General features: G+C 40.9%; 1 protein-coding gene and 1 pseudogene across 26 annotated transcripts in view; both read left to right on the top strand.

The window, feature by feature from the left end:
* DLG2 (discs large MAGUK scaffold protein 2) overlaps positions 1 to 25,117 on the top strand; it is a 2,016,902-nt gene that overhangs the window by 1,654,662 nt on the left and 337,123 nt on the right. The gene's annotated exons all lie outside the window — the stretch shown is intronic.
* On the top strand, positions 13,350 to 23,498 carry LOC132597695 (L-lactate dehydrogenase A-like 6B; annotated as a pseudogene).

The following is a 25,117-nucleotide window of genomic DNA, read 5'->3' as shown; positions in this document are numbered from 1 at the left end:
CCCCTGCTTCTCATCAAGGTTTCGGAAAATTCAGAGCCCTGTATCAGCCAGGGCACCCTATTAAACAACTTGTAAGTGAAATCTAACCAAGTGGAATTGATGATGTTTTTGAAAAGATGAAGACTTCTTGCCTTAACCCTGACCAGTTAAATTCAGGTTGCTGGCCCAGAAACCACGCGGAGGCTGCCTCCCCAAACCTCTGTGCCTGGTCCAGGCATTGCTCTCTCCGCTGACCCCCATTCTGTCTAGATTCGCTGACTCTCTGACTCTGGCACTCGCCTCTCAATTTTGAAGCCCACTCAGACATCTCCCCACCTTACTGGATTTGTCTTCCCGCCCAACTCAGAGCCCACACTTCAAATAAACCCAGTGAAGTACGGCCAGTGAAGAGACTTTTCCTCAGCCTCAGCTTCAGAGCCCCACCATCGAGGCTGACCCCTGGCCCGCTCACCAGAGGGCAGGGATTCAGCAGGGCCAACTGCAGCCCTATAAATCCTTTTTTCATATAGACTGTCCAGGATACACACACACATCCCCCATCACATACAAACTTCCAGACTTTGGGAAGAGTGAGCCTTTCAGAAAGCATATGTGATCATGTTGTTTCTCTCCTTAAACTTTCAGTGGCTTTCTGTTGTTTGAAGATAAAATCCAAAATTCTTGATATGGCCTACAAAATTTCACAGGGTCTGGCCCTTGCTTACCTCGCTGGCCTCTTCCCTACTCTCACTTCCACCCCGACCACCCTGGCTTTTTCTTTCCCTCCCGTCACGTTCAAAATATTTAGCTACTTGGCACATACAACTTCACAGCAGCCCATACGATGAAGGACCACAGTGGCCCAGCTGCCGGATTGTGGGGAGATGGGGTCCTCTAGGCATCACAGTTGTGGGTCACTCAAGAGGACTCAGGATAGCACTTCTCTACAGACAATCCACACAGAAGTGTTTCCTTGTTTTAACAAAAGGAATGGACAGGTTGATACATGTGGGACTTCTTCCACGGGCCTGTGCATGTACTGAATTTTCTCTGCAGAGGAACTTAGAGGGAACCCAAGGCCTTCTAGTACCTAAAAGGGACCAGAGAACTCATGGAGTGCCCCAGGCTACACTTAAGAAGCATCCCTATTTTCTGACATAGAATCTGGCTGGTAATACCTGTCAAATGAATAAATTCAATAAACTTTATGGAAATAGAAGGGAAGCAAATGTAACATGCTATTTTCTGGTACATTCCTTAAGTACTGCTTATTCAATGTCATTAGCACTATATATATATATATTTATTTATTTATTTATTTATTTATTTATTTATTTATTTATTTATTTATTTCACAACTTGTAGACATGCTGCAAAAATAGTACATCGGGAAACGTAAAGTCAGACCTCTAATAGATAACCCACAGGACAACTACTCAAGGACTCAGCTTTAAGCAGCCTTCAAAAGTCTGAAATTCAGTTCAGTGATACCAATTCCAGCTTTTCTCAAAGTGATATTTCTATATAATACCAGATCTGTGAAATGCTCTATGAAAAAAGAAAGGTTCATGATCAAATAAAGGATCTGAGAATCTCTACAGCAATAAAGAAATGCTGTCAAAGCATTTTCTAACCTTACTTAACAATCTTTTTCCCCCTGGAATATGAGGTACTACCTAACTGGACATACTTTTAGAAATTCTGCCTTAAACTAAACTCCGGAAAAACGCACGCAGGTGTTTTATTTGGGAGAAGTAACATTTTCACATTAAAATATCATTTGCAGAGCTCAGGGGATGGGGTAGGAAGAGCACAAACCAAAAACCTAAGGCAGAGGAACTATCCTCCTCAATCTAGAAGGATCTTCCTCAAACGGTAGTGCAAATCAGAGGGGGCACGTGAAACAGATAAGGAGTATCCTGTACATACAATTTATTAACCTATTTGCATAAAACCAATCCACAGACATTTCCTAAGCATCCACTAAGCAGCGAAAACTACTAGGCAAAAAAAAATAATTGTGTCCTTAGCGAACATATAGCCTCACAAGGGGAGACAGGCACATAAATAGGTTATTTCCACAATAACATGGAAAGTGTTAATGGTAAATTCAGGAGATCACATGGGCACCAAGGAGAGGCTGTCATTAGCCCAGCCTGGGAAATGTGGGAAGGCTTCTGGAGGAAAAGCTTCCCAAAAAAGACTCCGAGGAAGCAGGAACAGTGGAGAATTAGGAAGAAAATGCTTCATGTTTTTGAGTATCTGCTTAGCACCAAGTATTATGATTTCACTGAATCCTAACAATAACCTTGTTGGGTTGAAGGCTCAGAGAAATTCAGTAATTTGCCCAAAATCACACAGATAATCAGCAATGACAGTGGCATTTGAACGACCATTGCTTCTGATTTCAAAGCTATGCTCTTTCCGCAATGCCAGCCTTCAGAAAGAAAATTTAACTTGGCAGTTTGCTTATGTCTAAGGCTGTCCGCACTCTGTAAGTCCAGTTAGTGAGAAAAATATAAATGCCTGAAATAATAAACTGTTTACAAGGAGAAATGTGAGCCACCATAGGAAGCCATCATACACAGAGATTCTAAAATTGAGGAGACTTAAAAGCAACATCTAGATCCTCCAAAGCTTCCCCTGAGGGCAGGGACTGTGTTTTAGTATCTCTGCGTCCCATTGATTAATACAGAACCCAGCTACCCGGCAAATGTTAATGAATGAATGAAAGAAGACATTCATTCATTAACTTCTCTGAAGGCAACTAGGAATCCTAGGGCTCTTCTCAGTTGTATTCATCTGAACTCTTGGCCTAAAGAACCACTCTCTCCTGAAGACTCAGAATATCTTAGTGCTTTTAGCTTTCCGGCCAACAGAACGTATTTTCCAAATCAGACAGATTCTTTCCTAATTGACTAGTAGGAACTCCCACAGATCAGACAAATATTAAATATTCTATTACATACTAAATGCTAAATACATGATGTTTGCTTAAAACTCTGTTTATAATATATACTCTTCTTCCCAAAAGATGTTTAGGTGATAAAGAGTCCCTATACAAGTCTCGAAGGGTGAACTAAAACGCAATCCTGAGTCTTTTCCACATAAACATTGAAAATGCTCTATCACAGGTGACCCCTGACAAAGGGGGATCCTTGCAGAGACATCTCAGGTTGTGAGGAAGGAGTAATCCTCTTCTGCAAGTAGACTGATTTTTTAACTCCTATTTGGTTTTGCCTCTAACCTATTTTGCTAGCTAAGCCCTGATAACCCTTGCATTTGCATCACCATTTCTATGTATCAAGTCCCTTCCTATGAACGTTATCTCATTTGATTCTCATAGAATCCAGGATAGGTAGGAAGATGACCACCTTGCCATTTTATACAGCAGGAAACTGAAGAGATCAGTGATTTTCTAACTTAAAGCCTGTTAGCCACCAGGCATAGGTCTCCTTCTGTCACAATCAGCTTCCTTGCTTATCATGCTGACTGTTCTAGCGATGTGCCTGATGGGAGCTCGGATGCTCGATTTACCTGCCAGAGTTCTGAACTCCAGACGACAGATATCTGGGTGACTTAAATGAAAAGGAATTTATTAGAGAAATAACAGATAGCTCACTGAATCCCAGGAAGGCTGGGGAACCCAGCTCAGAAGCCAGGAAGGAAATTCTGCTGACGTCAGTCTTTTAAGGATGCTGCTCTCGAGGTCATTACCACAGGCCACTTACAACCAGGCCACACTGCTGGAGGTGCTGTGAAAAAATCTCTCTCTCCATGGATCTTACACTTTAATGTGGTGATTCTAAGTTCCCAGCAGGAATATCTGCTTGGCCTGCCGTCACTCTCGCTGTGCCCTTCCACCTTTCTAATGGGGGATAAGGCTGTGCCTCCCGCCTGTCTTGGATTGCCCCCCAAAAAAGAAGGCTATTTGGGCACTGAGCGGCTAAATGATAAAGGTCCATTAGAGATCGTTTGGCTCACTGACTTCTATACGAGGAATTGTTTAGATCTAAGATCTTGAGACTCATAATAGTTGCTTAAACAGTAGAAATGATTTCCAGAGACAGGCCTCCTTTGGGAAGGGCCTCGGCCTGCATTTGTGCAGCTGGCAGTGCCTTGCCGAACTGTGCTCATCTAAGCACGCCAACAAGAGATTCAGGCAAGGACAGGATATCATGAAGACTTCTTTCTAATGGTGATTTTCTGTTTCCAGCACATTGTGTCCCAAAGTAATTAAAAATGTCTTCCTGAGATTAAGGGATTTACAGACCAATGTACTTTGTCTTAAAAAGTCCCTATTGCTCTATTAAAGAGCTACAGACACCTTCCAATAAATGAAGAAATAAATCATCAGTTCTTTTGTAGTGAATCCACATTTTGGTCTTTGAGAAAAATGAGGATCAAATCAGATGGAGCATGGTGCCCAGTTCGATGATTCTTACTTTGGTTGGGAAAGAAAAAACAGAGAAAATTATAGAGAAAATATATAAGGAAAATATATGTAGTCCTACCCTGGACAAGACACAGCGCCATGGGTTAGAGGTATAGTGGTGAATATGATAGGCCCCATTCTTACCCTCGTGGAGTTTGCAAATTTGAGTTCTAAATGTGCTACCGAAGGGGAGCCACAGGTGCTGGGGAGCGCACACGGGGGACCTCACCTAGACCAGGGGACCAGAAAGATGTCTCAGAAGAAGTGATATCTTACCTCAGCCTTGAAAGATGTAGAAAGGAGAGCCAGACCAGGCGGGCTGGGCGAGGAAGGAAAAGTGAAGCCGGAGATCAGCCTGTCCACTGGCCCAGAAGCCAGGGAAAGCGCATTGTGTGTAAGGTGGGTCGGATATAGAGAGTGAGAGGGAATTTAAAGAGAGGTGAGATTAGAGAGGAAGGAGGCCCCTCATACACCTTCTAAAGCCTTAAAAGGGGATGAAGATTAAAGGGCAGCAGAAAACTGTGGAAAGGTTTTAAGCAGGGTAAAGGTTCTGGTCACCGATTTCCACCTGCAGATATGTGTATGGGTGGGAGGGGGCGTTCCCCACCCCACAAGCAATCTTTTTACACCAACCCCACTCTATTACTTCAGAAGCAAGTTGCAAGTCCAGGTCGTCACCTGTGTTTCTGACCATCTGATGGCTCACCTGTAGATTGAAGATTCCAACGACCCCTTCCTTGGGTTCAATTAATTTGCTATAACAGCTCACAGAACTCAGAGAAACATTGTACTGACTAGATCGCCAGTTTATTATAAAAGGCTATAGCACAGGGAAAGCCAGATGGAAGAGATGCACAGGGCAAGGCGTGGGGAAACATACAGAGCTTCCATGATCTCTCCAGGCACAGCACTCACCACATGTTCAACCACCCTGAACTCTCCAAACCCTCTCTTTTTAACTTTTCACGGAGGCCCCATTACGTAGGCATAATTGACTGTATCTCCAGCCGTGGGTGATTAACTCATCCTCTAGTTCCTCTCCTCTCCCAGGAGGACTTGGGGGTAGGACTGAAAGTTCCAACAGGGTTGGTTCTCCTGGCAACCAGCCCCCACCCTTAGGTGGACTCCTAAAGTCACCTCATTAACATAACAAAAGACACCTTTGTCTCTCTGCCCTCACTTTGGGAAATTCCAAGGGTTTTAGGAGCTCTGTGCCAGAAACAGGAACAAAGACCAAATGTATATTTCTTATAATAAATCACAGTATCACACAGGGAAATAGCACGATTAGAGTTGATAGAATTTGTAAGGCTGGTGTGGAAGGTGAAAAAAAATAACTAACTTAGAAGTCAGGCAGACCTAGGGTCCAGCCCTAGTGTCACCTTTTACTGTGGCCTTGATCAAGTTATTTTAATTGTCTGAGTCTCAGAATTTTACCCTGTAGGATAACAGAAATCAGAACGGGTGAAGTACTTCCCACCTAGGAAGTGCACAATAAATCTCTCTTACCCCTTCTCCCTTCTCACACTAAATTCAAAGTCATTTCTCCAGGACTGATCACAAGACGCCTGCTGAATTAGTCTCTTGGGAGAATCCAGGAAAGATTTCCAGGAAAATTAATAGTGGGTTGTATTTTGAAGACAAAGAGGAATTAGTCATTTGAAGAGAAAACCATCTATTCCCAATTACAAGCAAACCTAGCTGTAGTTAAGCTGAGGGTTTCCACTGCAATGCCCAGGCCACATTCTTCCTATACCCCGACTTGCTCTACTTAATATCATCTCATCATAATTTTCTATGTTGAAAAGCTCTAAAGGCACAAGGCAGAGAATTCTATTTACTTTTCTGCCAATTAAGATGCACTTATGAAAAAAAAAAAAGATGCACTTATGCATGGCCTTCTATGGGCCTAGGGTTGTACAGAACATACACGAGCATGAGTACACACATGCATGCACACACACATACACATGCGTCCCTACTTCACAGCTTTAGAAAGTGGTTATGTAACGATTCGTGTGATCCACTCTAAAAGAAGTGCAGAATCAGCTCTACAAAGAGGACGCTCATGGAGGACTATGGCAGAGGGGCCTGCAGTCAGGCAGATGGGAAGGGATTCAAGGACAGGATTTCCTGGGCGAGCCTCCTTTCAGAGCTTCCCCTCTCTCTCCTTCCTCTACCATAAACAGGCATAGGTCCTAAAGGTGTTGGTGCCCCACTGTACTGTGGTTCTTCCGCTAATGAAGTCCCTAGCACAGAGTAGGTAAATTATTTATTCTCATGTCGATTTCTTCCAAACAAATCCCAAGAACTTCTTCAGGGCAGGGACTATGGCCCCAGTGCCCCAAACCCCAGGCTGCTCAAGAACGTTTGTTACCATGAATTAAGGAAGCAGGCATTTCAGTTGGAAGGATCAGTATAGGCAAAGGCACAGAGGCTGGGTGTGAGCTCTTCCAGTGGGTGTTTGGAAGGGGGCTGGGCATGGAAAAACAGGAAAAGCCTTTCCTTCTCATTGTTTTGGGGTGTGAGCAGCTATGCATGGTTCCTAAACAGGTAACCACGGCTTGGAAGTGGCAAGCTGTAGATGGGAGAACAGGGCACAATTAAGACCAAAGTAAACACATAAAAATGAGAACAGGCACATATTTACTGACGTACAGCCATTTGCACAAGATGGAGTTGAGAAAGGATGACCTTGAAAATCAGGCAGGCTTGAATTCAAATCTCAAATCCACTAGTTCCCAGCTGTGTGAGTTTGATAAGGTTAATCTCTTAGGACACTAATTTCCTTATCTGTTAATTGGGGATGGTGACACCTATCAGCCTTATTGTGAGCATTAAATAAAATAGTATATATAAGCCATTGGCACAGTGCCTAATGAGGACTAACCATTCATTTATTCATTCATGCAACAAATTTTTACAGCAGCCATTACACGCAAGGCACTAGGAATATAAGTGCCAAAAAAAAAAAAAAAGAAAGAAAGAAAGAACTGCTGCTTCATGGTGCTTACATTCTAGTGGGAAAAACAAACAATATATATATTTTTAAGTAATGGATAATGAAATTATATAATTTATTAGGAGGTGACGAAAAACCAATAGAGTAATGCAATGTAAATTTGAGGTGCTAGGAGACGAGTTGAACATTTAAATAAGGTGGTCAGTGTAGATCTCACTGAGAAGGTGACATTTTAGCAAAGAGTAAAGGAAAGGAAAGTGGGCCATGCAGAGCTCTGAGATAGTTCCAGAGGGAAGAGCTCTAAGTCAGGTGCGTGCCTTGTGTATTTGAGGGAGAGGAGGGAAGTGGGAGGTGAGGACAGAGAAGTGATGGGTGGGTCACAGACAGCACAGCCTCGTAGGCCTCTGTAAGAGCTTTGCTTTCCTCTGAGAGAAGGAAGAGCCAAGGGAGGATTATAAGCAGAGTGATGGGACATGATTTCACTTACATTGTAAGAGCATCACTCTGGCCACAGTGTTGACAAGACACTATCAAGGGACAAAGCTGGAAGCAGGAGGCAAGCTAGGAATCTACCTGGATAATCTGCATTAGAGAATATGAAGGATGGGACAGCTGTGGTGGAAATGGAGGGAGCGAGGGATGGTTCTGGATATGTTTAGAAGGGGCAGTTAACAGATTTCCTAAAAGATTGGATGTGGGGTAAAAGAGAAAGGAAGAGGTGAAGGATGACTCCAAGGTTTTCTACCTGAAAATCAGATAAGCAGAGACACTATTAGTTGAGACAGGGATGCTCCTACAGGTGAAGCAGGCAACAAAGGCAGACAGACTGAGCCCTGGAGTGTGTTAAGGTCCTCCTCAGAGAGAAGAGGAAGAACCAACAAAGGGAACTAAGAGTAGCAACCAGTAACGTAGGAGGAAAGCAAGTAGGACCCTGGGAGCTAAAAAGAGAAAGTATTTCCACAGAGTGGCATCAACTGCTTTAAATGTTGGTAAGTCCTGTAAGATGGGAACTGAAAATTAACTGCTGAATTTAATAACATGGAACTTACTGATCAAATGAAAAAGCAGTTTCTGTAGTGTAATGGGGTGAGATCTGTATAAAGTGGATTTCTAAGATAATGAAAGGAGAGAAATTAATGACAATGAGTACAGATATCTCCTTTGAGTTTTGCTAAAAAGGGGAATGAAATAGGATGGCCACTAGAGGGTAGAGTTTGGTTTTATCAATAGAACAATGTTTATATGTTGGTGGAAATGATCTACTAGAGGGGGAAAACTAGTGTTTTATTTATCAATTTTTATTTATTTATTTAGAGAAAGACGGAGGGAGGGGAGGAGGTGGAAAATACTTCACGTACATGACTGCAATTCTTATTTTTTAATTCTTTGATTTATTAAATATCTCCTATGATCCATTTTATTTATTGCTACGTTCCCAGAGCATGAACAGGGCCTGGCACATCGTAGGTGCTCAATAATGACAGCATGACTATCAAGCAGTATGCTAGGTGCTCTAGGGAAGAGAGAGACGAATAAGACATTGATCCCACCCTCACAGGGTTATAACCTAGTGGAGAAATAGGACATGAACATGGTTATAATGCATGACCAATGTGATAGAAAAGATCACATTATTTTAGTCTTCTCACCCTGCTATTTTGTTATTTTATATCAATAATAATAAGTTCTGGGGCTTCCCTGGTGGCGCAGTGGTTGAGAGTCTGCCTGCCGATGCAGGGGACGTGGGTTCGTGCCCCGGTCCGGGAAGATCCCACATGCTGCGGAGCAGCTGGGCCCGTGAGCCATGGCCGCTGAGCCTGCGCGTCCAGAGCCTGTGCTCCGCAACGGAAGAGGCCACAACAGTGAGAGGCCCGCGTACCTCAAATAATAATAATAATAAGTTCCTTGATATCAGGTATCACCTTGTCTTATTGCCAATCATCATGAGTACCACTCCCATGACCACCACAATTCACTTCACCACATACAATGACCATCCTCAATGACTGACAAATGAAAAGAGTCAGTGAGCACCCCATCAGCCGCATTCTGCCCGGGTATAAGCTACTTCTCTCTTTCTACCACCCCAAATTCCCAAGGGAGGCTTTGGCCCTTGCTCTTCCTCCTAACTTCTGCCCAGGTTCAGAGCAACTACACTACTTGAAGCAGAAGAAATCATAGGTCAAATCACTAACCCCCAAGCTACTGTGTAGATCGGGGACCCACGTGACTCATGCAGGGTGCTGGAAGGGAAAGGAGAGGCACATGCAGCACAGGGATAGGACCCCTCTGAGACCCATATAAAGATCATGACATGCCCAGCTTTAGGAATAAAGAGTTAAATAGCAGGATCTTCGCCCTCCAGGGAGATCAGAGCAAGGAAGATGAAGACAGATCCTTAAATAAGACCATATTAAGGGGCATAAGGAACCTGGATAAGTTTACGAGGGAAATGAAGAGACTCTTGGGCTGGAGAAGGGAATAAAACCAGACAGATGCGACAACAGCTCCACATGATAAAAACTGTTTACCTGCAGAAAATCCTATCTCACATTATCCCCATGAAAATTCCCATTTTGGAAGAGGGGGAACCCCTTCAGAGTATTCATCCTCTGAAATTATGTCTAAAAACTGAATGCTGGGCTTCCCTGGTGGCACAGTGGTTGAGAGTCCGCCTGCTGATGCAGGGGACACGGGTTCGTGCCCCGGTCCGGGAAGATCCCACATGCCGCGGAGCGGGTAGGCCCGTGAGCCATGGCCGCTGAGACTGCGCGTCCGGAGCCTGTGCTCCGCAATGGGAGAGGCCAGAACAGTGAGAGGCCCGTGTACCACAAAAAAATAAAAAAAATTAAAAAATTTAAAAACTGAACGCTGAGAATTGCTAAAACCAAAATTTCTAACATATATAGTAGATGCTTAGAGCATGCTTTTAATTATATATATAAATATTATAAATATTATATATTCTGATATATATATATATCAGAAAGGAAAGAATGAGGATTATATTTGAAGCCATAGCCTGATTATCCTTTCTAAATGACATTTTAATTATTAAGATCAAATTGCAAGTAGAGAAGTGGGATAGAGACTGGTCTGGTGAAAATTAACCGCGCAAGGTGCCTGAGATGATCACCAGGTGAACTAGTTATTCCAATTAAGAGCTTCAAGAGTTCAGAGGAGGGAGAAATTTATTGAATATGGAGGAAGCTGAATGAAAGGGCCTACAGAAGGCCCTTAGGTAGGACTCAGATACAGGGAGAGCAGGCCTCCCACCTCCTCCCAACCCTTGTATCTCCACAGCTCTTCAATGACATCCTGTGTTCTCCTTTTGATCTTGGATTGTTTTCATGAATATTTTCCCCAACAGACTGTGAGTTCCTTGAGGACAGAGGTGTGGCTGGATTATAACTGCCTCCCAGGGCCTAACCCAGTGCTAGGCACTCAGAGGTGTTTGTAAGTGGTGAATAAATTAGCAAATGAAAGAACTTGAAGAAGGCTTCCCTAAGCGGAAGGGAAAGCCTTTAAAGGTTTATTCCAAAATTTTCCCTGAAAGGCTCAGATGATTTTTTTTAAGTTGCCTATGCTATCCATGATCCAACATATTACCTCAGTTTTCCAGATGAAGTGTTTTTTGAGAACGAGAAAGCCAAGATGCAAAGCTTACAAGAGAATGACTGAAGTGTGGATCGGCGGATGGTATCCCAGGAGTAGCTTTTTTTTTTTTTTTCTGGAAGAAGCTCTTCCTATGCTGTATTTTGCTGTGCTTTTGGAATGTCAGGACCCACCTGCACATCAGCAAGCCAATAAAAAAAGAAAATACCCCCTTCTTCAGTCCCCAGGTTTACATAAGTATCCGCTCCTGGAGAAATGACCTCCAGGGATTCCTCTCATTGGGAACATCCACTCTCTTGTCCTGAGAGCCTCAAAAGACAAGACAAATCACTCTGAAAGCCAGAGAAGTTGAATACTGCCTTCAAAGTGATAAAGTTAAATGGAAAATTGGGTATTTAGCTGCTCTTTTCTTATACATTCTCCCAGTTATTTTCATATACTGTGCCATACGAACTTAGTACTCCAAGACAGAGTAAACAGAACATTGCAACTGGTGTTATTCCCTGAGAATCCACAAGATGGCAGTAATAGATTTTGCATAGAACTAACTGTATACAGTGGTGTCTGGCCTGTGTGCCGAGTTTTCGTACTGTGGATTGTATTTGGATTAAAACTGGTTGTCATCCTAACGCTAGGCTTTTAAAATATAATTCAGAGAATAAACAGTAAATTAAGATCTGAAAGAAAAATTTTTCACTTCGTTGCCTTTTTTTTCTATTTTTTTATATTATGAGAGTCCCATTTTTTTTTTTTTAAGTTACAGAGCTAAGAATCAGCCAGGAGCCCTAAGAGCTAAGACTGCTTGAGAAAAGCTCAAAATGAAAAATGTTGCTCCTTCCTGAACATAGACTGATCGATGATTCTCTTGCTTGAAGGAAAGAAAAAGAGGGGTCAGTGAAGGGCCTAGTTAATCTTCCATATAATTTAATTGCTTGTTATTTCTCTGTTCAAAATCTACCCTGGAGGGAACAGTGCCTGATGGACCATGCTGAAAATGATGTTGTGATCCAAACTACAAAACCATTTATTGCCTATATCTCTTGTGTTTTGTGTGCAACAGAAACTGCACTAAACTATGACCTTTTTTTTTCATGTATTTTTATTATTCTACTCACAGATTTGTGATAGAATTCAGGAGAGTAGAAACTACATTTTTCTTTCATTTCTTTAATCTGCCTCCATGTTTAGCATATATGGACATGAGGTAGTTGTCCCAGAGTTGCAAACCTCACAGGAAAGCACACTTTCTGTATCAAGCATAAATGACATGCTGTAGCATAAACAACATCTCCTTTGTGTAGTAGACAGTACCACTAAGTTCAAAAAGATGGCCGTGAGTTCACATCAAACATGAAGCATTTTTAAATGGTCATCTGATATCTCTGGTTTAAAGTCCTTTGGGCATTCTCCCATGCTGCCCAGATTTCTCTTTTTCCCCCCTTCCTGACCTCTCTTCTCTAATCTCTTATTACCTTCTGATTCATGGTCATTTCTCATTAAAAATACAGCTATTATATTTCCTTGCTTGTAAGAGACTCTCATTTCACCTCAGGTACCTCATCATTGCATTTTCTAAACTTCTTTTTTTCCCTGAGAAAAAAATCTGCTAACGAGCTATTAAGGTAATATATTTTTCATTCCCTTACCAACATTTACTTAAATCTTCTGTTAGGAAATAGGATATCCCACTCTGTTCATTTATATACCCATCCCTGTCTACAACAAACTTGATAGAGGTTTTCAGGGCCTGCATTCTCTTGCTATGCAGGATGCAGTGATGACTAAGCCATGTGTCATGTCCTCAAGATGCATGTAGTCTAGAAGTGAGTAGGTCCACACAGAGTTATGCCTTAAGAAAAGTACAGAGAGACAATGGAGTTCAAGAGAAGAGGCTAAACCTGACCCAGTGATCTGGGGAGGATTCGTGCTCTCCTCAGAAATGAGAAGACCGCCCAGATCCTCCCCACAAGTCAAAGATAAACCATCTTTTCATTAGGCCACAAACGAAGAGCATGAAGTCTGATGCAGAAGTGAAAAGCTAGGGGTGCTCAGGAATTCTGAACAATCCGAGTCAACAAGACAGGAGATAACAGGAGACTCGTCAGGTCTCTGACCTGGGCTAAGGAATCTGAACACTGGACTATGGTGGGAAAAGCAAACAGTTCCCAGGGGTAGCCACACGATGCAACCTGACCAATTCCTGACCTGACCACCCACTCCCTCAAAGCTCTGTGAAGTGAAAGGAGGGAAATTCGTGATGTCTGAAGTCCCTTCCAGCTCCAACATTTTAGGAACATATGTGTTGGAGAAACTTTGGATGATAAAAAGAGGCACTGAAGGTTTCAAACAATTTATACTAATAACTAAAGATTTCCCTTTAAATAATAAAATGTTTCTTAAAACTAAAATAAAAATTGAAGGCATGGATCAGGAAACTTGCACAAGCCTCTTAAATAGCCTCATCCACCAGAGGTCAGACAGCAGAAGCAAGAAGAACTACAACCCTGCAGCCTGTGGAACAAAAACCACATTCACAGAAAGATAGACAAGATGAAAAGGCAGAGGGCTATGTACCAGATGAAGGAACAAGATAAAACCCCAGAAAAACAACTAAATGAAGTGGAGATAGGCAACCTTCCAGAAAAAGAATTTAGAAAAATGAGAGTGAAGATGATCCAGGACCTCGGAAAAAGAATGAAGGTAAAGATCAAGAAGATGCAAGAAATGTTTAACAAAGACCTAGAAGAATTAAAGAACAAACAAACAGAGATGAACAATACAATAACTGAATTGAAAAACACACTAGAAGGAATCAATAGCAGAATAACTAAGGCAGAAGAACGGATACGTGACCTGGAAGACAGAATGGTGGAAAGCACTGCTGCGGAACAGAATAAAGAAAACAGAATGAAAAGAAATGAAGACAGCCTAAGAGACCTCTGAGACAACATTAAATGCAACAACATTCGGACTGTAGGAGTCCCAGAAGGAGGAGAAGGAGAGAAAGGACCCAAGAAAATATGTGAAGAGATCATAGTCGAAAACTTCCCTAACATGGGAAAAGAAATAGCCACCCAAGTCCAGGAAGCACAGAGAGTCCCATACAGGATAAATCCAAGGAGAAACACACCGAGATACACAGTAATCAAATTGGCAAAAATTAAAGACAAAGAAAAATTATTGAAAGCAGCAAGGGAAAAACAACAAATAACATACAAGGGAACTCCCATAAGGTTAACAGCTGATTTCTCAGGAGAAACTCTACAAGCCAGAAGGGAGTAGCATGATATACTTAAAGTGATGAAAGGGAAGAAACGACAACCAAGATTACTCTACCCTGCAAGGAGCTCATTCAGATTTGAATGAGAAATCAAAAGCTTTACAGACAAGCAAAAGCTAAGAGAATTCAGCACCATCAAACCAGCTCTAAAACAAATGTTAAAGGAACTTCTCTAAGTGGGAAACACAAGAGAAGAAAAGGACCTACAAAAGCAAACCAAAACAATTAAGAAAATGGTAATAAGAACATACATATCAGTAATTACCTTAAACCTGAATGGATTAAATGCTCCAACCAAAAGACACAGGCTTGCTGAATGGATACAAAAACAAGACCCATGTATATGTTGTCTACAAGAGACCCACTTCAGACCTAGGGACACATACAGTCTGAAAGTGAGGGAATGGAAAAAGATATTCCATGCAAGTGGAAATCAAAAGAAAGCTGGAGTAGCAATACTCATATCAGATAAAACAGACTTTAAAATAAAGAATGTTACAAGAGACAAGGAAGGACATGACATAATGATCAAGGGATCAATCCAAGAAGACGATATAACAATTATAAATATATATGCACCCAACACAGGAGCACCTCAATACATAAGGCAACTGCTAACATCTATAAAAGAGGAAATCTACAGTAACACAATAATAGCGGGGACTTTAACACCTCACTTACACCAATGGACAGATCATCTAAAATGAAAATAAATGAGGAAACAGAAGCTTTAAATGACATGATAGACCAGGTAGATTTATTTGATATTTATAGGACATTCCATCCAAAAACAGATTACACTTGCTTCTCAAGTGCGTGCGGAACATTCTCCGGGATAGATCACATCTTGGGCCACAAATCAAGCCTCAGTAAATTTAAGAAAACTGAAATCTTATCAGGCATCTTTTCTGACCACAACACTATGAGATCAGAAATGAATTACAGGGAAAAACACGTAAAAAACACAAACACATGGAGGCTAAACAATATGTTACTAAACAACCAAGAGATCACTGAAGAAATCAAAGAGGAAATCAAAAAATACCTAGAGACAAATGACAATGGAAACATGACAATCCAAAACCTATGGGATACAGCAAAAGCAGTTCTAAGAGGGAACCTTATAGCTACACAAGCCTACCTCAAGAAACAAGAAAAATCTCAAATAAACAATCTAACGTTACACCTAAAGGAATTAGAGAAAGAAGAACAAACAAAACCCAAAGTTAGTATAAGGAAAGAAATCATAAAGATCAGAGCTGAAAGAAATGAAATAGAAACAAAGAAAACAATAGCAAAAATCAATAAAACTAAAAACTAGTTCTTTTTGAAGATAAACAAAATTGATAAACCATTAGTCAGACTCATCAAGAAAAAGAGGAAGAGGACTGAAATCAATAAAATTAGAAATGAAAAAGGAGAAGTTACAACAGACACCGCAGAAATACAAAGCATCCTAAGAGACTAATACAAGCAACTCTATGCCAATAAAATGGACAACCTGGAAGAAATGGACAAATTCTTAGAAAGGTATAACCTTCCAAGACTGAACTAGGAAGAAACAGAATATATGAACAGACCAATCACAAACACTGAAATTGAAACTGTGATTTAAAATCTTCCAACAAACAAAAGTCCAGGACCAGATGGCTTCACAGGTGAATTCTATCAAACATTTAGAGAAAAGCTACCACCCATCCTTCTCAAAATCTTCCAAACAATTGCAAAGGAAGGAGCACTCCCAAACTCATTGTATGAGGCCACCATCACCCTGATACCAAAACCAGACAAAGATGTCACAAAAAAAGAAAATTACAGACCAACATCACTAATGAATAATAGATGCAAAAATCCTCAACAAAATACTAGCAAGCAGAATCCAACAACATATTAAAAGAATCATACACCATGATCAAGTGGGATTTATCCCAGGGATGCAAGGATTCTTCAATATATGCAAATCAATCGATGTGATACACCATATTAACAAATTGAAGAATAAAAACCATATGATCATCTCAATAGATGCAGAAACACCCATTTATGATAAACCCATTTATGATAAAAACTCTCCAGAAAGTGGGCATAGAGGGAAGCTACCTCAACATAATAAAGGCCATATATGACAAACCCACAGCAAACATCATTCTTAATGGTGAAAAACTGAAAGCATTCCCTCTAAGATCAGGAACAAGACAAGAATGTCCACTCTCACCACTATTATTCAACATAGTTTTGGAAGTTCTAGCCATGGCAATCAGAGAAGAAAAAGAAATAAAAGGAACCCAAATTGGAAAAGAAGAAGTAAAACTGTCACTGTTTGCAGATGACAGGATACTATATATAGAGAATCCTAAAGATGCCACCAGAAAACTACTAAAGCTAATCAATGAATTTGGTAAAGTTACAGGATACAAAATTAATGCACAGAAATCTCTTGCATTCCTATACACTAATGATGAAAAATCCGAAAGAGAAATTAAGGAAACATTCCCATTTACCATTGCAACGGAAAGAATAAAATACCTAGGAATAAACCTACCTAGGGAGACAAAAGACCTGTATGCAGAAAACTATAAGACACTGATGAAAGAAATTAAAGATGATACCAACAGATGGAGAGATATACTATGTTCTTGGATTGGAAGAATCAATATTGTGAAAATGACTATACTACCCAAAGCAATCTACAGATTCAATGCAATCCCTATCAAGTTACCAATGGCATTTCTTACAGAACTAGAACAAAAAAGCTTAAAATTTGTATGGAAACACAAAAGACCCCGAATAGCCAAAGCAGTCTTGAGGGAAAAAAGCGGAGCTGGAGGGATCAGACTCCCTGACTTCAGACTATCCTACAAAGCTATAGTAATCGAGACAATATGGTACTGGCACAAAAACAGAAATATAGAACAGGATAGAAAGCCCAGAGATAAACCCACACACCTATGGTCAACTAATCTATGACAAAGGAGGCAACAATATACAATGGAGAAAAGACAGTCTCTTCAATAAGTGGTGCTGGGAAAACTAGACAGCTACATGTAAAAGAATGAAATTAGAACACTCCCTAACATCATACACAAAAATAAACTCAAAATGGATTAGAGACCTAAATGTAAAACCAGACACTATAAAACTCTTAGAGGAAAACATAGGAAGAACACTCTTTGACACAAATCACAGCAAGATCTTTTTTGATCCACCTCCTAGAGTAACGGAAATAAAAACAAAAATCAACTAATGGGACCTAATGAAACTTCAAAGCTTTTGCACAGCAAAGGAAACCATAAACAAGATGAAAAGACAATGCAGAGAATGGGAGAAAATATTTGCAAATGAATCAACGGACAAAGGATTAATCCCCAAAATATACAAGCAGCTTATGCAGCTCAATATTAAAAAAATAAACAACCCAATCCAAAAATGGGCCGAAGACCTAAATAGACATTTCTCCAAAGAAGACATACAGATGGTCAAGAAGCACATGAAAAGCCGCTCAACATCACTAATTATTAGAGAAATGCAAATCAAAACTACAGTGAGGTATCACCTCACACCTGTTAGAATGGGCATCATCAGAAAATCTACAAACAACAAATGCTGGAGAGGGTGTGGAGAAAAGGGAACCCTCTTGCACTGTTGATGAGAATGTAAATTGATACAGCCACCATGGATAACAGTATGGAGGTTCCTTAAAAAACTAAAAATAGAATTACCATATGATCCAGCAATCCCACTACTGAGCATATACCCAGAGAAAACCATAATTCAAAAAGACGCATGCACCCCAATGTTCATTGCAGCACTATTTACAATAGCCAGGTCATGGAAGCAACCTATATGCCCATTGACAGACGAATGGATAAAGAAGATGTGGTACACCGCGCACCGTGATGAAGAGTGCCCCCTTCTCTCCGCAACTAGAGAAAGCCCATGCACAGGAACGAACACCCAACACAGCCAAAAATAAATAAATAAATAAGAATATGTGGTACATATATACAATGGAATATTACTCAGCCATAAAAAGGAATGAAATTGGGTCATTTGTAGAGACATGGATGGATCTAGAGACTGTCATGCAGAGTGAAGTAAGTCAGAAAGAGAAAAACAAATGTCGTATATTTATGCATACATGTGGAACCTAGAAAAATGGTACAGATGAACCGGTTTGCAGGACAGAAATTGAGACACAGATGTAGAGAACAAACATATGGACACCAAGGGGGGAAGTGGCAGGGGGGTGAGGGTGGTGGAGTGATGAATCGGGCGATTGGGATTGACATGTATACCCTGCTGTGCATAAAATGGATAACTAATAAGAACCTGCTGTATAAAAAATAAATAATATAAAATTCAAAACAAAACCAAAAAATAGGTTAAAAAAAAAAGAAATTGAAGGCATGCACTCATGCTTTTTCAGTCTGTTGGTTATAATTTAATCACCAGAAAAAAGTTAAAATTCCTTAATACAGCTTTTTTTACCTTGTCCGGCCTCATCTCTAAAGCTCCCTTCTTCCCATTATCTACCTACATTTAATCCATCAAACACTCTCCCCTCCCCAGCCCCTTCTCCTGAATAAGTCTCTTCTATTCATCCTTTAGATCTCAGGCCACTTGTTACACTCTCTAAACACCCTCTTTCATGAATCCCACCCCATCCTCTCAACACACACAGAGATGCCCCCAGGTTAGGTACCCTTTTTAATAGATTCATATACCCAGTACTTTCCCTATCACATCATTTACCACACTAATTTGTACCGACATATTTAATACTCCATTTTCTCACTAGATTGTAAGCCAGGACAACGTCTATCTTGTTTGCCTGACACATAATAGATATCCTACAAATATTTAATGAATGAATAAATAAAGTTAATTATTTTAAGTCGGTAGATCCTAAGTGAAGACCTAGTAAAATAATACATGATACTGTATACCTATATTGTGCTGGGCAAGATGTTAGAAACTGTGCCTATAGGTTGACTCTTTAAGGATTACAACTGACAGGAAGGTATGTAACCTAAAAGTATTTGAAGCATGTTTTACGACTGCCTGACATCTTAAAAAATAAAACTGTAAAAATGAGTTATGTCTTCCATATAACAACCACTAGAGGGCAATGAAAGCCAACTTGGAACATCTTTAAATGGGGTAAAAAAAGAATAGTAAAAATGTTTTCCTTGTTAAAATCTGGGTAGATGATCTTATGTTTGGGATAGTTAAAGGACCTGTGGGCTACAGTTTCTGTGATTATGGGTTTAGCGGTTACAATTACCTTTCTGGTGTGGTATTAAAACCTAGATTATCTGTGATAATAACATCACCTTACATTTTGTGCATTATCTCATTTGAACCTCCCACGACATTAGCAGGGAATATATTCTTTTCCCATTTTCCAATAAAAAAAAAAAAACTGAGGTTCAAGAGGTATTAATCTAATAAGTAGTCATAAGAAACCAAACTACTGGCACAGACCCTAGAAATACCTGTTGGCTGCTTAGGTTTACCACACATACAAAATCCCTTACTAAGGAAGACAGTCTGGGAGAATACAGTTCCCAAAATTAATTGCACCAATTTAGAATGGAGACATATGGCAGCATCTCCTTAGCAAAAGATCTTGTGGTTTTAGGTGACCCCAAGGTAGCCATCTGATGATGATGTCAAAATATTTACCTGGAACCTATTTACAGAAATACGGTACTGGTGCCTAGAAAGGGGACAAGCTTCTGGCCTTCACACTGGTTAGACCCTTCCTAGGGTTATATGTTCCATTCTAGTTGCTGCATTTTTATAAAGGAATCAAGAAGCAACAGACTAGGATTAGTGTACAAGATATATTAGAGGGTGAAAGAGAAATTAGGATGTCCTGAAGAGGGTGAGATCAAGGGAGATGGGATTAGCTATAGTGATGCTTAAGCTTGTTGGCTCTGGAGTCAGAAAGTGGGTTTGACTTGGTATCCACACTGAAAAATAGAAAATAAATAATTCCAGGGACCTGGGTTAGGTTTATTATGCATGTCAAATATGGAAGCCAACACGGGTTTGTAAAAGGGTCACTCCAGGATCCACATGCTAGAGAAGAAGCTCCTTGACTGCCTTAGTCTGAGCACATGGGGGAAGTCCTTTCTGGAGGCCTGGGCAAAGCCCCGGGGAGGCCCCTGCGTGATGGGTGTGACCTTGCTCAGTAACAAGATGAGGGGGATGGTAAACCTTCAGAGGCTTCCTCCAATCTCTTCCTCCACCTCGTGCATGAGCAGACATGAACTGGGCCCAGGGAGCCCCAAGGGTCAGCTGGAGAGCAGGCAGTGCGGGAGTTTTTCTTCACCTGGGGATGGCTTAGTGTCCCCTGCAGGCGACAGGCATTCTGCTGGCCCTTCACGCCTGTCGCCCGTGAATTTATGATGAATTTCACTTCCAAGAAGGCCATTCTTCACAATGAGGTCTCCACTACAGGAAGTGGATCAGTTGGCATGGCCCGTGCTATCACCATTTTTTAGAAGGCTTGAATGATGAACTTGCCTTTGTGGTTGCTGATGAAGGCAAATTGAAGGGTGAGACACTAGATCTTGAACTTGGCAGTCCTTTTATGAAAATGCCAAATATTGTTTCCAGCAAAGATTATCTTGTCACTGCAATCTCCAATTTAGTGATTATCACAGCAGATGCACACCAGGAAAAAGGAGAAATACACCTTAATTTAATCCACTGGAATGTGACTATCTTTAATGATTTCCCATATTATCCCATCCAGTCCCTGTGGCAAAATGATTATTGTTTCTAATCCAGTGGTTATCTTATGTAGCTTGGAAGGTGAATGAATTTCCCAAACTGTGTTATTGGAAGTGGCTATAATCTGGACACTCCCCATTTCCCTCCCTTGATGGGCAGAAGCTTGATATCCACCCTGAAAGCTGTCATGGGTGGATCCTTGGAAGCTTGGAGACTCAAGTGTTTCTGTGTGGAGTTAACATTGCTGATTGCTTTGAAGAATCTGAACCCAGATTTAGGAGCTGATAAAGATCATGTGTAGTGGAAAAATATCTGCAAAGAAATGATAGCTAATGCCTGTGAGGCTATTGAAACGAAAGGCAATACAGGTGACGCTTGAACAACACAGGTTTAAACTTTTTTTTTTTTAATTTTCTATGTCCTCTCTTCACCTACCATTCTTGACTCAAGCTACTGCAATGCATCTTCTATATTCACAACTCCAGTTAAACTGTTCTCATTAAGATCATTTGTGACTTTCTTAATGAATAAATCTAATGAATGTTTTCAGCCTCCAATTTTTTGTCTTCTCCCCTTAGAAGTAACTGACATTGTTGACTACACCCTCTTTAAAACAGTCACTTTTTTTTTTTTTGGCTGCTTTGGGTCTTCATTGCTGCGTGCCCGCTTTCTCTAGTTGTGGCGAGCGGGAGCGACTCTTCATTGTGGTGAGCAGGCTTCTCATTGCGGTGGCTTCTCTTGTTGCAGAGCACAAACTCTAAGCACATGGGCTTCAGTAGTTGTGGCACGTGGACTCAGTAGTTGTGGCCCACGGGCTTAGTTGCAGCTTGCGGGCTCTACAGCACAGGCTCAGTAGTTGTGGCGCATGGGCTTAGTTGCTCCATGGCATGTGGGATCTTCCCGGGCCAGGGCTCAAACCCGTGTCCCCTGCTTTGGCAGGCAGATTCTTAACCACTGTGCCACCAGGGAAGCCCCCAGGTTTAAACTTTGCCAGTCTACTTATATGTGGATTTTTTTCTACAGTAAATACTACGGTACTACGCTATCTACACAGGATTGGTTGAATTCCTGGATACAAAACCATGGACGCGGTGGAACCACATATATGGAGGGCCCGACTGTTGGTTGTAGGTGGATTTTAAACGTCACAGAGTGCTAGGGCCCCTAACTCCTCCCTCACCCCATGTTGTTCAAGGGTTAACTACTTCTTGGGCCACTGGCCTATCTGTAGCTGATTTAGCACAAGGTATTTTAACACAGAGTATTTTGAGACCCATCCAGTTTCTACCAATTGTGGACCTCTATGGAATAAATGAAGAAGTATTCCTCAGTGTTCCTTGTACCATGGGAGAGAATAGTATTATAGAACTTATAAAAGTAAAGGTGAACCCTGACAAGGAGGCCCATTTGAAAAAAAAGTGCAGAAACACTTGGGCAATTCAGAAGGAGATCAAGCTTTCAAGTTTTTTTTTAACGCTACCATCCAGAAGTTCTTGAAGAAGAAATAGTAGGTATGGGACTGTATATGTTAAACCTACAAATAAACTTGCAACCCTAAAAGCTGGAAACAGGAAAGTGGGTAGAGTGACTCCCCCATTTATTTAGCCCTCCAACTCTTTTATTGAACATCCAGATGTCGGATGATACTTATTTTTTTTACCATCCTAAGTGATTTCATCAAAGGAGGTGTTTTCGGTACGTCTAATGCATCGGTACTTGTCTTCTATATATATGTGTAGTTGCCATTTGGTTCGAAAGAATCTATGATGTAGGTGATTATTGTGTTATAGAAATTCTTATCCTAAGCTGGAAAAGAAGAAAAAAATCTAATTCCTTTAAATACATACTAATTATTTTGTTCTGGCTGGCTTATACCTATGTTCATTTATATACTACTTAAAAAGTTATAACTACCTCTACAAGATAAAAAATAAAAGTACTGATATACACACAAAGGAAAAAAAGTAGATCTGGATTCTGACTCTGGACTTATAATTGTGAACTTGGGCAATTTACTTCTCCTTCTCAGTTTCCTCATCGACAAAATGGTGACTGTGCCTACTTATAGAGCTGTTAGGGAAAAGAACCAAAATAATGCATGTATGTTTAGTGTCACATTTGGCACATGGAAGGATTTGATAAATGCTGGCTCCTTGTTGTTGTTGTTTTGTTAAAGCATTTGCAAGGCCTTTCTGTAGAAATGAATGTAGACTTATTTGTGTTGCCCCAGAAAATGTATCAGAACTCAAAGAGGCCCTAGCTAAAAGCAAGAGTTTGTGAACTTAACAGGTTTGTTTTCAAATCCTGTTTCTACCACATAACACCTAAGTAATCTTGAACAAATTAATCTTGAACAAACCACTCAGTCTTATCGAGTCTCCATTTTCTCATGTTACGAAACATTTACTGCAGGTCTTCATTGTGCTAAGTAGGTGGGCGGAGTGATAGGGTGTCATTTCACTCCATTGTAGTTAGTCATAGTTAGTCAGCAGGAGGTCAGCTGACCACCCACAGGGCTTGGGAGAGAGTATCCCTGCAGAGGATATCCGATTGAGAGTATTTGTTTCTACTCTTGAAAATGTTGGAAATAAAATTGGTTCTCACATTCAAGTTGTCTTCATCTGGTGTGTCATAAGCTGGTCCTCGAGTGGTCATTCGTTCAAAACTATTTCCCTTGGAATAGCATTTGGCCTTTAAAGTTGACTAGATGCCTTTATTTCCCAAAGAGCAAACTGAAGGAAAAATGTTGGCTTTGGAAACTGAGAGATAGTTGAACCTTGCTTTACTGCTAACTGGGTCTGAGACCTTTGGACAATTACTTAGCCTCCCTGAACTAAATCTTCTCATCTACAAAATAGGGCAGATTCGTACATCAAAGAATTGTTATGGGGCTTAAATTGTGCCAGGGATAGAACACCCAGCATGCTGCCTGACACAGAGGGGGGTAGTAGGTGGTTCTGCCTTCTTTGACAGTGCCATCAGCAGTCCTAGTGTTCACAGCTCTATGAGCCAGCCTTGAACACTGGCTTTCTGGTGATCATCCCATCTCAGCCCAGTGACATTGCTCCGGCCAGGCGGAAGCTAACCTCTGGTCCATTTCCCGCACTTCTGGTCCATGAACTCTCCCTGCTCACACTCTGTGTGTACCTAGGATTCTAGTGTCCTCATGCTCTTTCTGTCACCCCCTCAGTGAAAACCTACTTCTATTTCTTGAAAGAAATCAGATGCAGCAGTTCACATTGAAGTTGAATGTCAGGAAAACGGCGAAGTGTTATTGCAACTATATTGAGATTTTAATAGTATAACAAGCTTAAAGCTAGAGCAATGACTCTTACATGGTAGAATTAAAGGATTCCCAATACTCCCTATGAGGAAGGAATTTCAGAAACATGGTAGAGTCCTTCATAGCATGAGTACATTTTTACATTTCAAAGGTGTAGATCACAGCATAAGGCTGTGATCTCTCTGGTAGCAAATCCAAATCTTATTTTTATTGATTCCAGTAGAGGGCACAGCCTCTGGCAAGTTATAGACATTCTATAAATGTAGACTATATGGTCTTAAGGCCATGTCAGATGTATAAATATATTTCCTAGCCCACACATTGCTACTAGACACAAGCATAAACCATTTACAGAACACTTGGGAAGAGAGAGTTAGAAGAAATAGAAGTACTTTTCTTTGCTTTAGTTTTGATGATAGAGGATGTAAATTCCCTTTACTTGCTAGGGAGAATTTCTTAGACGAAGAAGGATTTGAATTGGGCTTCCCAAGGCCAGGGTGACAGGATCACCTGTGACTGTCGAGCAGACAGAGTACTCCCAGCCCAGCAGACAGCACAGATGGAAGTTCAAAAGCTACTAGTGCTGATGAAAGTACTGGAAGCACTTGTCTGAGTAGCTGCCCTTGGAAACCCGTACCCCAGCGTACATTTTCCTATCTTCATTTTAGTTCCCTTTGAACATTTTAAACAATTCTTCTCCCACATATCCTCTCAACACTTCTCCTACACACTCCCAATCCTCCGTCTCTCCCACATATGTAGCAAACGAAAAAAAAAAGGATCTCTCTTTCTCTGTTATACTAATTTCCTCTAATCTTTGCT

The sequence above is a fragment of the Globicephala melas genome, chromosome 8, assembly GCF_963455315.2.
Source record: "Globicephala melas chromosome 8, mGloMel1.2, whole genome shotgun sequence".
Taxonomy (NCBI): domain Eukaryota; kingdom Metazoa; phylum Chordata; class Mammalia; order Artiodactyla; family Delphinidae; genus Globicephala; species Globicephala melas.
Note: the sequence above shows the minus strand (reverse complement) of the source record. Positions and strands in the feature narration are given on the sequence as shown.